The sequence below is a fragment of the Pseudorca crassidens genome, chromosome 17, assembly GCF_039906515.1.
Source record: "Pseudorca crassidens isolate mPseCra1 chromosome 17, mPseCra1.hap1, whole genome shotgun sequence".
NCBI classification, from domain to species: Eukaryota; Metazoa; Chordata; class Mammalia; order Artiodactyla; family Delphinidae; genus Pseudorca; species Pseudorca crassidens.
The window spans coordinates 11,908,137-11,924,910 of NC_090312.1; the positions used below are offsets into that span (position 1 = coordinate 11,908,137).

Here is a 16,774-nt window from a genome sequence, read left to right on the forward strand (position 1 = left end):
CTTTATTCCTGTCCTGCCCCTAGGTTTGTCAGAACCATTTTTTTTTTTTTGGATTCCATAATGTGTTAGCATATTTGTTTTGCTCTTTCTGACTTACTTCACTCTGTATGACAGTCTCTAGGTCCATCCACCTCACTACAAATAACTCAATTTCGTTTCTTTTTATGGCTGAGTAATATTCCATTGTATATATGTGCCACATCTTCTTTATCCATTCATCTGTCGATGGACACTTAGGTTGCTTCCATGTCCTGGCTGTTGTAAATAGTGACGCAATGAACACTGTGGTACATGACTCTTTGAATTATGGTTTTCTGCCATCTTTAAAATTAAGCTCAACACTAACTAGTCAGCCTTGGGGTTACTTGATCAGCCCTTCTGGATTCACTAAGTTCACACAGCCCTCTCTGATCTCACACCTGGTTTCCCATGGACACCAGTTTCAGCCAGGGTCCTCCCTGAAAGATCAGAACTTCCAAAGAAACATGCACCCACCCCCACTCCATCCCCTGACCTCTTTCTTGTTACTATCATAACATAAAACTTGGGCAGGAGTCCTGGTAACAGAGATCTCATCAATAGAATTAGCCTGATGACAGATGTACCAAGTTTTTCCAAGAAACATGTTTGAAGGCTGAATGTTATAGGTCTGAACCCTGGTATGTTTCTTTATTTATTCTGGGCAATTTGCTCAACATTGGAACCCTTGTACATCATAGCATGGATGTGATCTCTTAATTATTCATGCCATTAATAATTGACACCATTAATAACACCGTAATACCATTAATAATTGAGTACATAAAATGGAATTCTCTGGAATTAATTTATTATTATTAATTTTCTGTGCCAGCTAGCAGGCCTCATTAAAATGGTGGTCAGGGTCTGTGCATCAAATTATTTTAACTAGTAATCTCCAGGTTTAAAAGGCCAAGGAATTGTGGAATTCACTTCAGCCACTTCCTTTCCTTGCCATTAACAGTGCCTCCTTTCTCCCTCTAGGAAAGGGGGAAAGCTTCTTGTGAACAATTCTATAGAATTCAGCACATCTCACTGCTGGCTTATAAAATGGGGCCTAACAAAAGGGGAAAGAAAGCTACCTTTGGGAGTACAAATCCTGGCATCAAACCTGCCCTCAGGGCTACCAGTCCTCCCAGGCCAGGTCCAGGCATCAGCCCCTTTCCTGCCGTAGACCCCAAGGGCTGTGACCACTCCCTTTCCCTAATTAAAGCTTTGGCCCCTATTGTCTCCTCCAGGATCCCTCTTTCTTAAACTGACCAAAGAAAAATATTCCTGACTCCCCCCATCTCCCCTTGATGCTATCCCCTGAGACAAGCCCCTTGTCCCTTCTCGTAGTTTCAGAGCCAACTTTAATAGAGACACTGAAAGGAGAGAACAAGAATGATCTACATGAGTCGTGTACACAGGCTCAATTCTTTGATTTTACAGGGGTCCAATTCTCATGCAAGTCACTGGAATTCACCCAGCCTAATTTCCTTATCTACAGAATGGTGGAGTGCCTACAGCAAAGGCAAGAGTGGTAACCATGGAGAAGCACTGCTCCAGATGCTCATTCTAGGAAGGAGCTGATACCCAGGTGAAGAGGGGCTTCAGCAGACAGACTCCAGCTGTCGGTGCCTTCAGGGTCTGCTCAGGTGTGGAGAACTGCCTTGCCCGATATCACAGCCTTCTCAGGTAGGATGACCAGCTCACTTGGTTTCTTGGTACTAAAAAGTCTGGCACCATAGGATGGGTCTCTGGGCTGGAGTCTGACCCCATGGGCACATCCTTACAAGCAGAGGCATTTGCCCTCCGTGTCGGACGAGGACGATGGTTTGTGAAGTTTCGGGTGCATTGTCTGGAACAATGGACCACAGTGATTCCACTCTTCCACCCCTCCCCCATGCCAGCTGAGCTGAGTACAGCTGCCACTAAGCCCACTGGGATCTTTGACAGGAAAATTAATGTGATATATTCCTCCCATGAAGTCCCATAACACTCCGTAACTTTCTAATGGTGCTCTCCACAAGCCAGCTTTTATTATAGCTATTGCTGGAACCTGTCTTCCTCTCTCTCCTGGACCTGTGAGCCTCAGACCCCTTGCCAGCGACTGGCATGTTTGTGTGTGAAGAAATGAGCAAATGGGTGGTACATGGCAACCTATACTTCCCTCTCTTATATGCCTGTTAAAGTTTAAGAGGGCTCCCAGCTGGGAGGGGTTCAACATATATGAAAACCTGTGACATCAAAAATCGACATTCTTCTCCCACCTCCACCTGAATTCCTAAGACTCATTTTGCTTAGCTCTTAGGTTTGTCTGTGCATGAATAAATATGTTAAATAATAGATGCAAGGTCATTTTAGGAATTATTTATATGAGAGATTAAGCCTAGAAATACTCTGTGTCTCTGTTTAAACATAGTTTAATCCAGTCTTTGATATAAAGCAAAATGTGTCAAATTGCTATTCTAAATTGTACTGAGGTTTTCTCATAAAAAGAAATAACCTAATGTTGTCTAGTAGCAGGTTCTTATTACTAATCTTCTCTTAGTGGATTGAATGGTTCAGTTAGTTTTTTAGGATCTTTGAAAATCTTATCTGTGCATTCCGGAGTCTTTTTCTCTCGTGTCCCTGGAGGTATGTATAAATAGATTCCATCATGTGCTCTAGAATGCAAATTGTGGCGGTTTTTCCATCTCTCTGACCTTGTTTAACCCTCCTTCTGGATTTAGTCTTCCTGATTAACCAGAGGGGGAAAAATTCATAGTATCACTTGGACACTTTGATGAAGGATACTGAACCCCTGTGATAGAAATCGTCTTCTCCCTGATGAAACTTATCAACTATTAATTAGTTCCCTCAGCTGACCAGGGATCCATCTGCATCAGATGATATTAAATGTTATAGGAAAAGGAAACATCTGGGACTCAGAGGCCCATGAATTTGAAACTCTTTGCCTTCCTGCCACTGGGGTTTGAAATTGAGTACTGCTCTAAGTTAAGTTTAAAACTCAGCTCCAGCGAAAAATGTTAGATCTTATATTAGCAGGTATGGTCATCTGGCCTATTAAATGTTGATTCGTTTATGTGTTTATTGTCTATCTCCCTCTGATATACATAAGTTCTATGTGGGTAGGGATTTTTGTGATCGGGACCTAGGACAGAAATTTTTTATTTCTTGGGTGAATGAATCGTGAATTTCTGAATGTTCAAACTCATAAGATCTCAAGTGTAAGGGATTCTCAAAGCCATCTAGTCTAACGCGCACTCCATACCCATCTTAACAGTCATCACTTTGAACATATGCCATTCCAGGAAAAGGGGCTTGTCATCTCCCAGAAAGGCCACCCAATTATTTTGCTTTGCGGCATAGAATAAATTTACTCACGGGGAACTTTATCTATAAAGTCATAGCTGTTTTTGTACTTGTTACAATGGAACGAGCCTTACAACTCCCTCATAGGGTTAGTACTTTTCATAAAGTCAAATGCGATTTTTTACAAACATTTATTAAATCCCTTCTCTACTCTAGGTGCTTTGCTTACAGTAATTCACATAATAGGGCAACGAGGTAATCTTTAGTGTACCCATTATCCAGATGAGCCAAGTGAGCTTCAGAGAGGGTCTTATGAAGGCATTCAGCTAAAAAGTGTCGGAGAGTTCAGGTCTTAGTGTTATCATGCCCATTGCTCAAATAATGAGTAACACTTGCAGAACGCTTGCACAGCTCACCAAATGCTCCAAGGTATCTGTATTACTTGAAATTTATTAGCATCCCATAAGTAAGGAAGGCATTAATCACTCTGAAACTAGAGGTCGAGAGGCCATAAATAGTGGAGTTGAGTTAAAAACAAGTCAACTAAGAGCAAATCTCATGGTTTTTACACTAATACCGTATTACTACAAAAAATTATCTGATCCTCACACTGCTTCAAAAAATTGATATTTATTTCAATCATCTAATAAACACATTATTAATAAACACTTTTTTTTTTTTTGTGGTACACGAGCCTCTCACTGTTGCGGCCTCTCCCGTTGCGGAGCACAGGCTCCGGATGCGCAGGCTCAGTGGCCATGGCTCACGTGCCCAGCTGCTCCGCGGCATGTGGGATCCTCCCGGACTGGGGCACGAACCCATGTCCCCTGCATCGGCAGGTGGACTCTCAACCACTGCGCCACCAGGGAAGCCCTAATAAACACATTATTAATAAACACAAATGTATTCCAATTATAAGCCATGGCTGGAACTGAAGGGGAAAAGATGAACCAAGCATAGACCCTGTTATGGTATGGGTTCACAATCTTGTTGGAGAGATAGGGACAGTCATAGAAAGGTTTAGGAACATCATGGAAGGAAGTAAGAGTTAGGTGTCAAGCTTGCTTTGGGAAACCAGGGCAGGGCAGATGTTTCATCCTGCTAGTCTTTGCAGTTAGTTGTGAACACATCATTTTCCCCTAGAAGATTGTTAATATCTGGAGGGCAGATATGGCGTCTGGGACATTCTGATGTCCTCTCGGCATATGGCACAGAACTTTGCCCAAAGTCTGTGCCAGTGATAGTGTATGTGCTTTTAGACCATGGCAGCTTTTAGACCATGGCATAACCACTCAGATGCTCCAATAAATCAATAACCCTACATGTAATAGGTTGGGCTGTTTTGGAAGTGTCTCCCCATGAGAGGACTGTTGGAAGTGGCTAAGTGACTCAGCAGAGAGGTGGACCACCAAATCAGGGGCTGGAACTTGGAGGGAAAAGGTGTGGTGAGAGACAGGCCAGGTAATTGGAGCTCCCATGGAATTTCTGATGAACTTAGGGAAGCTCTTCAAGGAGAGGTTATCCATATTAGGAATCTGCCACCCCAGAGGGCACAATGATCAGATGATGTCCAAGCCTGTCTCAGCTCTGGGGCAGCCTGAGATAGCCTGTGAGGGAGAAAAAGAGAGGAAAAGAAAGGAGAGGAAAGAAGTTGACTGGGTATATGTGCCTTATTGAAGGCCCTGAGGCATGAAGCAGGACCCCAAGTTGGCATAGAAGTGAAATCTTAAATTGTATTAGTGGGTGGTGTTATATACTGATGGATAATTTATTATTGAAATGAGACTGTTTTCACACCTGAAGGTGACTAGAGGGTTTTGTGTGTGTGTGTGTGTGTGTGTGTGTGTGTGTGTGTGTGTGTGTATAAAAATCAGAGATGGCCTGGAAAAGTTAAAGGCCTATCTCTATAAGTCTGTTGTACAGATTTAAAGGGACAGCTGAAAGAAAGAAGAAAGCTACTTGCTGTTTGTACACTGTGGAGTCCATCATGATCAACCAAACTTGCTTATGTTGATGGATAGACTGTTCAAGGTGCCCACTGCCTCTATAAAGGCTCGCTGTAAAGCAAGTACTGAACGCTATTTTTGCTTTTCACCTATTTTCATAAAAGTGAAAATCCTCTTCTACTTTCTTGTGGTTAGTGGAAACAGGTACTAAAGTAGGTCTTTAGTAAAAGTGAAGTGGTGTAAAGCTGATTTCCGAACAGTGGGGATACCTGTAATGCGAGTTCCAGGATTTTGAATCTTGCATTGTTATTTAAAGTTATAACATGAGCACTTCTTCATACTCAAAAAAATTTACATAACTATTTCATGGCTGCATAATGATCCATTCAGTGCATGTGCTTCCCCAGTGATTTGGGGGATGTTTGGGTTGTTTCAAGTAATTTACATTTTACACTCAGATTACACTTACATTTACATTTACATTTTACACACTTTACACTTATTACTCCGTGTATAACCATATAAGGCAGCTGGAACAAGTGAAGTTGAGTTCTAATTCTTTTTTCATAAAGCATTGAATTAAGTGATTTACTACTGCTCACCCAGGGGAATGGACCTGAAAATTAGATTTTCAGGAAGTTTGGGCTTCTTTCAAACAATGGGCTGATTGTCCCACTTGAATTAACTTCTTGAGAATGATGCTAGACAGCAAACAGGAGGAGGCAGTGTCCTGCTCAGAGCAGGGCTCTCAGCTCTCCAGTTAGCTCTGCTGCAGCTCCCATAGAAGATATTACAGGTTCTGAGGATTTAACAGTGAACAAATCCTCTGATTATTTTGACACTGGGATTGATAGTGCACGTGACCTAAGAAAATCCCTTTCCCCCAGAAGTCATTGGACATATCCTGCATCATTGAGCCCCAGCACCCTCATTATTTCATTCGGGCTAAAAAATAACCTTGACTTGTGAGCAAGACAGACTCATTAACTCATTTAGTATATGAGGAAATTGAGGCTCAGAACTTTTCCAAACTCAATCTACTATTGGGTAGCAACACCTGAGGACCAGAACCTAGGCCTTCTCTCTCCTAGTTCCCTCTATATATTCATATATATGATTTCATATATATATAATTCATATGTATTTTATGTATATATAATCTTAACACTATTTGCAATAATCTGATATTTATATATACAGATATAAAACCTTGACACTATTAGTGATAATCTGGGATTGGAATAGTTTGCTTGGATAATGAAGGCCCTGGAATGTGATGTGGTCTGATTTCACTGGTGCAGTGCGTGTTCAACAATTCTTCAAATTCTTGAATTTCAAGCCAGAGCCATGCATTTAGCAATTAGGAAAACTCAGTGAAGTATGGCCTCACAGAGGGAGAAAGCTTTATTCAAAGTGCTTTTCAGAAAATATAGCATTTCCTTCCCTTGATGAATACAGTGATCTAAGCGTTCCATTATTCAAACACGGGGTGAATAATAATAAGGCACTGGTTGAAACTATTAAGGAGGGAAAAATACTTGGAGGGATTTATAAGTCTTTGTATTTAAACTTATTCGACCTCTTCTCTTGGAGAAAACATTCCCATGACTCAGTTTGACTCCTTTGCTGAATGTTATTTTATTTTCTGTTCAGGTCAGAGTTGCTAAGAAATCCTGGCTGTTTCCAGTGTAAGAGGCAATGGGTTATAGAATCATCAGAAGTAGAGTCGGGGAATAGTTGCAAAGCTATTGCCTTCGTCCTGTGGGGACGAATGCTGGATTCCACCCTATAATATGTTCCTCGTGTGGTGTAGCTGAATCTGATTTCAGTGGTGGGTGTAACCAGAGACCTTTGCCCCCAAATTCATTGCAAGCGGCTGTGGACAACAAAGGCCACTAGAGGACTGACAAGGGGTCCTCTTGGAATGAACGTCATCCAAAACCCAGCACAGAGTTTTATTAGAACCAGGGAAGGCGACAGAACTATTGGTCGTGACTCCAAAGAAGCTAAAGAAAACCCACACGATTCAGAGACTAATGCAAAGTTATTTCCAGAGCCAAAGGCTTATATCAAATAGTTTTCCTCTTTGACTGAGGGCAGAAGAACGTACTCATATTGTTGAAATTGGGCCACTTATTTTGGCTCTTTCTTTTTCAACTTTTCTGGAAAATGTGACCATAAACCTCTCTAAAACAGCATCTTCTGTTGGTTAAAATTGGACACACATCACCCGATACAACCATGGTGCTTATGAGTGCTCAGTAGAACTTAGCCTTAGCTTAACTTGTTTCTTTCTTGGCAATATCCACTTATTTTTTTAATTTTATTTTATTTTTTTGCTGTACGCGGGCCTCTCACTGTTGTGGCCTCTCCCGTTGCGGAGCACAGGCTCCGGACGCGCAGGCTCAGCAACCATGGCTCACGGGCCCAGCCGCTCCGCGGCATGTGGGATCTTCCCGGACCGGGGCACGAACCCGTGTCCCCTGCATCGGCAGGCAGACTCTCAACCACTGCGCCACCAGGGAAGCCCTATCCACTTATTTTTATGATTTTTGTAAGGGAGAAGACATTCCTTAATTAATGGAAAGAGTTGTAGACAGAAGACTAGCTTTTATCAGTTATTAGTATGTTACTCCAGGAGAAATTCTAAACTTCCCTGAGCCTTAGAGATAGCTAGCATTTTTCATAAACAGTCTGATGACTTGGGGCGCATCATTGCCATTTTACAGACGAGAAAAATGTTACCGAGAGAAATTCCATAGTCACACCAAAAACAGAGTTAGTAGGTACAGAGCTAGACTCTGAAAGCTCATTGCTAAAACTCAGTGACTATGCTGAGTCCACTTTACAGTGTATTTTCTCTAGATGGTACTATTCATCGGGCATCTGTCTATCAGTCCTTCTCTAATCATGTACTTCATCAAATTTTGGACCAGCATGGACATAAACTTTTTCTTGATAGAAAAACAACCCGGTTTAATTCTGAACTCCAGTTTGCTTTCAGTCTTCTCCCCTGTATTTCTTGATCTGGTCTGGCATTACATAGTCTCTGTGAACCGTGGATGGAGGGATTGTTTGATGTTTAGAATATGAGAGCACTCATAATATTGTTTCCAGAAACATGCTACTTTTTGACCCATCCCAAGTAACCCGTCACCCACCCATGGAGGCTTAGAATTATTCTATTATGCATGCATGACACTCTAATATAGTTTTTACTTTACAAAAGAAGGTTTTTATTTTATAGTCAAATCAACTAGATTTTGAACTCAAAAGAGGTCAGATGCTAGGTTTTCTAAACTTGTTGGTTGAATTCAGTTAGGCACATAGATTGATTGTAGGGCTTTCTTTCCAGACCCAAGTAAATAAAAATTCACCTGGATACATACACACAAAGCCACCTAAACAGACTCATTCTCACACTTAAAAAAATTTAATGAGCCCCTCTTGCATACAAGCCACTATACTAGACAGAGAGCCATACATATGCAGTCCCTGCCCTCATGAAGCTTTCTGGCTAGCTGGGAAGACATGTTTGTACAAATAATGGCAAGTGCACTGAGGTTAACGAAGTATAGTGTGTGCTATGTGGGCATGTCTCTAATTAGTGTGGGCAGAGATTGCTAAGAAGGCTTTCTGAGGAGTGTAGCATTTGAGCTGAAATATAAAGGATGATCAGAATTAATTAGGTAAACTTGGGGTGGGGAGAAAGATCAGTGTAAACAGAAGTAGCCAGCATGATGAGACAGTCTATGACACCTTTACGAGACAACAGAAGCTCAGCATGGCTCAAATCTGGAGATGAAGTCATTGTGGTGGGCTGTGATGAGAGGCTTAAGTGATGGATCAAGAATTTGGATTTACCAAAGGCTGAGGGTATGAAGGGTATTAATACACTTTAAATTTTGGAGTGACCATATCAGATTTGAGCTTAAAAAGAACATTACAATTCTATGTGAAGAATGCATTTGAAGGGCAGAAGAATGGATTTGAAAAGACTAGTAAGAATGCAGTTATAATACAGCCACATATGCTGATGGCCTTGACTAGGATGAGGAGGGAAGAGCAAAAGAGGATGGAGACAAGTGGATGGATTTGAAAAATATTTAAGGAGTATCATTTATCAGCTATTGGTGATTTGTTCCATGCGGGATGATGAAAAAAAAAAAGATTCAGGATTGGCTGCAAGTTTCTGGTTTTAACAGCTGTTGGATGGTGGGGAAACTACCTGTTATCCATATGAAAACCTAGGGTGAGATGGTCATAAATGCTATACTTCCTGGCATTTATTGCACATTGACTATGGACCAGTGACCATTCTGAGTGTTTCACATACATCTACTCATTTAATTTTTTGGCAACTCTGAAGTATATGCAGTATGAATAGTTTATATAATTCACTCATGGTCCTATAGCTGGTACATGGTAGTACTGATATTTCAACACAAATAGTCTGATCTCAGAAGCCTTGAGTTTACTTATTACCCCATTTGAGGGTCCTTGTAGAAAGGCTGAATAGAAAACCAAATGAACAGTTCTGAAGCTCAGAAGCAACGTCTGAGCAAGAGATAAACTAGGGAGTCACTGTAGTAGTCATGATAGGCTATAAAATCTCAGAAGTTGAACACAATAAATGTTTATTTTTGTTCACACAAAGCCCAGTGTGGATGGTGGTCTGTTGGTTCTCGTAGGCAGTTCCACTCTTAAGTGTTAACTCAGGGATCTAAGGCTTCTTCCAGCGTGTGGCTCCACCACTGCCCGGGGCCACCTTGGAGTCCTTGGCCTGTTGCTGTGCCTTTAACTAGCTGATGAGCTAATGGGAAGAGAGTGGAGGATTTCTCAGGATGATTTTAGAGGCCAGATCTGGAAGTAGTGCTCATCATTTCTGTCCAGATTATAGTGGCTAGAACAATCCATGTGGCCACAACTAGCCACTTACATTTAGCTGTGTGCTCTGAGGAGCATGAAGAGATTTTTCAGAAAATATATAGACGGCGATTGAGCCCAAAGGAGTGAATAGGCTCACCTAGTGAATGACTGTAGAATTAGAAAGATGGCCTGTGTCAGGTATCTGACAAGCTCTCTATGATAATGATGATGATTAATAATAGCTAAAACTTTTAAAGCACTTTACTGTGTTCTAAGAACATTTACATATATTAATTCATGCACTCCTTACAAAAGTCCTTTTATGTAATGCCATTATATATATACACACACACACATATAGACACACACACACACAAAGCTGCAAAGATAGTAAATAACTCTCAAGGTCACAGAGCTCATAAGTGACAGAACAAGAATTTGAATGCAGGCAGTCTGCTTCCAGAGTCTGTGAGTTTAACCTGTGTCATATGCTACATAATTACTATCTTCAAATACTTGAAAAATGTCACATTAATATGTAAGTATCTTTGCTGTGGATTCCCGAGGGATAGGACTATAACTAACAAATGGAATTTAAATGATGATAGATTCAGCCCAGAAGAAGCCAGATCTTTCTAACAGAGCTGTCTGGAAGGAAGGAAACTGCACCCTGAGGTAGTGAGACCAGTGGAGGTACTCAAGCACAAGAAGAACAAACCCCTGGCAAGGAAATCAGAGAGGACTCAGGCATCACATGAGTGCTTGGGAAAGGTAACATTTATGTTCTCCTCCCACCAACGAAACTTATAAGAATTTGTAAGTATACATTTGACAGTTTCTCCTTGTGAATGTGTATAACCCTTGCACTGGTGCCTCTAAGTTCTGAGTTAACTACCTAAAGTAAATTTCAGTGCCTGGCTCTCCTAAGTATTGGACTGAACTTTGAAAGTAGGAGAAGAAAGGAAAGAGCACATAAAAGAAGAATCAGCCCTTAAAATTCTTACAATTTAGTTAGATAAGACATACACATGGGTATCATTCTTGTGAATTACCAGCGCACAATCTACTTAGAATCTAGCCTGGAAGGGACCGAGAAGTGACTTACAGATGACAGAGCCTCTCAGGATTGGCTCAGGTGTATGCATCTCTGCTCCAAAGTCCCTTTTGCTTTTCACTTTCAAGGTAGTCGATACTTTAGCATGTATCTGAATCACCTGGAGAGCCTGTTAAACCAGGCTCAGCTTCCTGATTCAGTCTGTTGGGTTGGGCCCGCACATTTGCATTTCTAACACGTTCCCAGGTGATGCTGATGTTGGTCAGGTGATCACACTTTGGGAATCACTGCTCTAATGTGAGACTTAGTGCTCAAAACCATGATCCTCTATTTATGTGTCTAGTTCTCCTTCAGACTGTGAACTCCTGAAACAGGACTGTCTTGTTTGTCTTTGTATTTCCAGGGTCTAATCCACTGTTTGTCTCTCAATTAACTCGTGTTGACTAAATAATTGGAAAGAAATGTGTGGTTTTCTAGAAATACAAAGAGGGAAAGAAACTATCTATGGGAGTCAGTTGGGGGAGGAATCCAAGGGCCTCTCCTCCCACAGATTCGGAAACATGATTCATGCAACAAGGTGCCTGAACTGAAAAGCAGCTATCCATACACAAGCTACCCCGTTTCACAGTTATGCACATTGGGACTCCCGTCCTCAGATGAGCATCAGAATCTTTTTTTGTCACCTCTCTTCCTTGTCATGTTTCTTCCTCTTCTCTCAAGCTACTTCATGGAAGGAAAATATTCTCGTACATTGAGTTTAATTTTCCTCCTCCTCAAGTCCATTCCCTTTGGACTGGCTTTGGCTGAACTTTGCAATCTTCACTGAAGAGGGAACCCTTTCCCACTGTTCTCCGGGAGAGCAGCCCCTTTGAAGTCACAGCTGGCTTGACTAAACTCATTTCCTCTCTGCACAATGTGCGTCTGATGCAATGCTGGCTGACGCTGCCTCTTGCCGGCTCCCGCTATTGAACCGGACCCAAGTGCAATGTTTAATGTGAGTGTTTGGCTTGGCTTAAATTTGGCCAAATCATCTGTACTTTGTTTCATTTGAAAGCCCTACTTCTCTCTCTCTCTCAGTCTCTCTCCCTCTCCCTCAACTAGTTCATTCCAGATGTTTTTGATTTGTCCTTTTGTGGTCTGCTCCACCCAGTTCCTAAATCAGTAAATCATTTTCATGCTTCTTCCAAAATATAAGGAAAGAAAGTGCTCAATTAGAGAGAGAAACTGATTATAGGTTTCCTAGAGCTTACACTTAGGGATGGCTGCTCCCCTCAGGAAATACCTTTGAAAGGTAAGAGAAAAAGTCTCATAATTGGGAACACTTGAATTTGGCTTTTTAACTCTGGCATCTCGAATAAGAGTAGACAATGTTGATGTGCTAATATTATAAATAGTAATATTTATAATATTAAACTAATCCCTTGTTTTGAGACGTGATGTAATTGCTATTCTTGTTTGAAGTCCTTCTGTTACTTAAGTAAAATAGAGATTCCCATTCTGTGAACCTATATGTGAGCAATAAGACACAGTAATATATTGAATATAATAGTTATGGCCTTTTTCCCTCTCCTGTCATCTCTTATACTTCTCAGCATGTTGATTGTAGTGATGAGGGTCAGGGTAGACAGGATGCAAGAAGGGAGAAATGCTTGCCTTATTATCATTATGAAGAGTAAAGAACTTCCCCCTGGCGGGAACCGTAGATCTAGTAGGCTAGCAAGGGAACTTAGAAAAGTCAGTAAACTCCTTGAGTTTGGAAAGAGAGTTTTGGGTGTTTTTGAGAGTAGAGATAAAATATTGAGGACATCTGACTATATGAGATATTAGAAGAAAAATGAAAGATTTTAAGAAATTTTATGTGTGTTAAGAATGTAATTTCTCTTTGGCGTCTTTTAAAGTAATGTTAGTTTAGTCAGCACTTACAGTTCTTCCCAAGACTTTTTTGGAGGGGATATGGGTTTTCTGTTGGATTTGACACTAATATGAGGCCTACCTTTCAGGTTACACCTATTAAAAATTGTGCAACTTATTTCGTTATTTCATCCTGCCATTCGTCTGTATTATCTGACACCATGATACAGCAGAAGGAGAATGACCTTTGGAGCCACACAGACGCTCTTGTTTTTTTGGGGGGGGTGGGGGGGAGTAGGAGGGTTCTTTTTTAGTTACTCACGGTATAATGTATGTAGTTAGGTTAGTGACTTCTCCGAACCGTTTCTGAAAAGTGAGTGTATTACTACTATCCAACTTGTGCGGCCATGATAAGAATTAAATGAGATCCTTTAAACTGCCTGTCACTTAGTAAAATTTGTAACCAGTGTGTTTAACAACCAGGACTCATGGACTGTAATCAAAGCACAGCTTCAATTTTGTATTCAACTCTATTATTTAATTATTGGGGACAGTTATACAGGCCAGTGGTTGAAAATTTTGGCAGATTACATCATTTTTTGGACATTTTTGGATAATAGAAAATCAATCATGTTCTGTATCAAAAACAGATGAGTCAGAAATGTTCAATGAATAATTGACATGATAATCTCCAAATTAATACCTAAGTCTTCATTCAACAATAAGACCTCGACCCCTTAATCCACTAAAGTGGGGCAGCTCCAATAGGCCAGTCTATGTGGAAGGAAGGGAAGTCCCTTTCGGTAAGATTCCTGTATTTAAATGGCTGATCTTTCCAATGAGACTCCATCTCAGGAGATTGCAAGAAAATGGTTTTAATTAAATCGAATTCCTCAGGTTTGCCTAATTAACATATATATAGAGATGTATGGTCGAGTGTTCTATAAATATTCGCTGAATTAAAGAGAATGAGTTACCATGAACTCCGACTTTGCTACTAATTGGCTGTGTTATCTCAGGTGAAGCATCCCCTCAAAAGTCAATTTCTTATTTATCAAAGGGTTATTTTGCTGATATCACCTCTAAGCCCTTTTAGCGTTCAAAGCCCCACAATTCTGTAATTCTACACAAGGATTTTTCTCATTATACTAGCTTTACATGTGTACCTTCTCTGGTCAAGCAGATGGCAAGGGGAATGTGGGTCTGGACTGTGTTATCTGTGTGTTTATAGGTGTTAGAGTTAATAAAATTGGTTTCACTTCCAACTTCTGTAAAGAACCCAAGTGTTCTGAATAAGAGAGGCTATGATGGATCAACGGCAATGGCAAGGATGCTACTATTGGGTAACCTTTCTAATTGTTGGTGTTTTGGGGGATTAAGAATCAGTCAAAGGACATAATGTCCCTACAGTGTGTTTTTTCAGAGTCTGTTCTTTGGTTTTTCTTCTAGAGATTATAGTCTTTGTGTAATTTTTGTAGGTGTATAGACAGGGTTAGGTAACTGACAAGTCTCATATGGAAGAGCCATCCGTGAAAGCTCAAATGAGGGAGTGACCACTCTACCTGTGGGGTTCAGGGAAGCTTCCACAGAAGAGAGGAACTTAGCAGAGTCTCAGAAAATGACTACAGATTTATGAGGCTGAAAGAGGAGAAAGAACGATTACCTTAGGTAGAGAGAGGAGGAATCATTAATCATCTCCCCTCTCCTATGGGATCTACCATAACTAAGAATCAGAGATCCAAATATCAGCTTTAGCAATATCTAGGAACAGTAAAAATGCACTTACCTTAGGATGCAGTAATTCTCCTCTGAGATACATAACCCTAGAGAAGCTCTCACATATGTTTATAAGGAAACATATCACAGAATATTCATAGTAATGCATCTATAATAATGAAATATGGGAAACTACCTACATATCCATCACCATATATATATATATATATATATATATATATATATATATATACGGTATACTAATCCTTGGGAATACTACAGTCAGTTAGGATGAATGTGCTAGCAATACATCTATTAACATGAGTAAACCCTGACAACATAATATTGAGGAAAATATTTTACTCAGGTAAAAAAAAAAGGAACTTTTTATATGAACATGTTAATATGGATACTATTCATATATAAAGTATACAAATAAGCAGAATGAAATTTGATATTGTTAAGGAGCACATAAGTAGTATAAGTATAAAAACACTCAGGGAAATGATAAACCCAACGTTCAGTAGTGGTTCTCTCTGCAATAGGAAACATGTGGAAGAAGAAAGGGAACAAGAAAGGATATACAAAGAACTGAAATTGTATGGACAGTGTTTAGCTCTTAAGCCGAGTGGTAGGAGTATTTATTCTTTGTTCTCTAGCATTATCTGAACTTGTTGGATATCTGGAATATATGTCCAATATACATACACACACATAATACTTTTTCTCATAAACTTTATGGTTAGCAAATGTACATTGGGATGTATGCCTCGGGCCCAAGACCCAAATGGGCTTCCAGTGTTTCCTCCTGAACTGACTTCGTCCACCTGGTGCAGAGCAAAGAATCCCTGCTCCAGTGACCTTATCACAAGCCAGCAGCCACAGAGAAAAGAGGCTGAGCTACTTGTTCACCTGGCCATTAATCTTCCCTGGACAGAGGCATGTGTGAAATGGGGAGAGAAGGTTACAAGCTTTTCCTCAACATTTCTAAGTGGGCAGGAGTTCCTATTATATGGCCCAGCCCTTCCCATTTTAATAACTAGAACCTTCAGTTTCTACTTATGCTATTTAGTAAAAAGAGTTTTGTTAATATCAAAATGCATCCAAATTATCTACAGCTACCCTACGTCTATAAACTATGGCTTTGGTTAACATAGTCAGACTTATAAAGAGTTCCATGATTCTTATTTGGACAGGTAAAGGCAGCAGATACCCTTTGAGCGCCCATGATGTGCAGTCTTTTGCAACCTCAGGAACTTATGATGCTCTGAAGAAGCATCTCCAATTGCAAACAGACCGTGAGACAACAGAACCTGATTAGACTGTCCCAGGTCTGTCTGGGGAACCAGTGCACCGTAGCTTTCTTGAGAAAGACTGATGGAGAGTCAAGAAAAACCTGGCAAGGCTAGCAATTTGCTAGTTCTTTCAGGCATTGTTTCCCTCTAAGACTTTCAACACACAACATATTTCCCCTAAATTCCGATACCTGTAGAACACATTGGGAGGCTATATGTGAAAAAATGGCAAGTTTGGCTGGAGAGTAGAGTCTGAAGGGGAGTGGGCATTGGGAGGTGGAAGCTGGTTTCCAGAATGTGGTTCTATTAGGTTCTGATGTCAAGAGCACAGAGCCAGTTAACAGGGACAGGCTGTTGGTTGAAATCAGGTGTGAACTGCCTGGTTACCAGGATGTACCTTGAACAGGTACCTGAGGGCAGTAAGTACGGTTGAAGTCGGGGATCATGACCATTAACTGACCTCCAAAATTTTCAGGAGGGACAAATTAGGGCAGCAAGATAAACGATAAAATGGTTGTGTGAAATATAATGGATCACTTTTAGTTCCATCTGATTTATGATAGGATAAAGTCGCAATTTTTTTCATCAAGATAGACTTAAAAAAAAAGAGATTACACATGCTTTATTTGGGAAAAGCCTGCCATGACTAATTTAAGTAATCTATAAGCCCCTTCCCAAGTATTTTAGTCTAGAAGCAACATGAAGAAAGCCAACCAGTCAGATTAGAA

General features: G+C 40.6%; 1 long non-coding RNA gene across 1 annotated transcript in view; it reads left to right on the plus strand.

Moving 5' to 3' along the window:
- The window catches only part of LOC137209860 (uncharacterized), a 194,976-nt gene that overhangs the window by 65,719 nt on the left and 112,483 nt on the right, over positions 1 to 16,774 (plus strand). The window contains exon 3 of the long non-coding RNA XR_010936144.1: positions 1,508 to 1,695. This is a non-coding gene — a long non-coding RNA (uncharacterized lncRNA). The remainder of the gene's footprint in view (positions 1 to 1,507; positions 1,696 to 16,774) is intronic.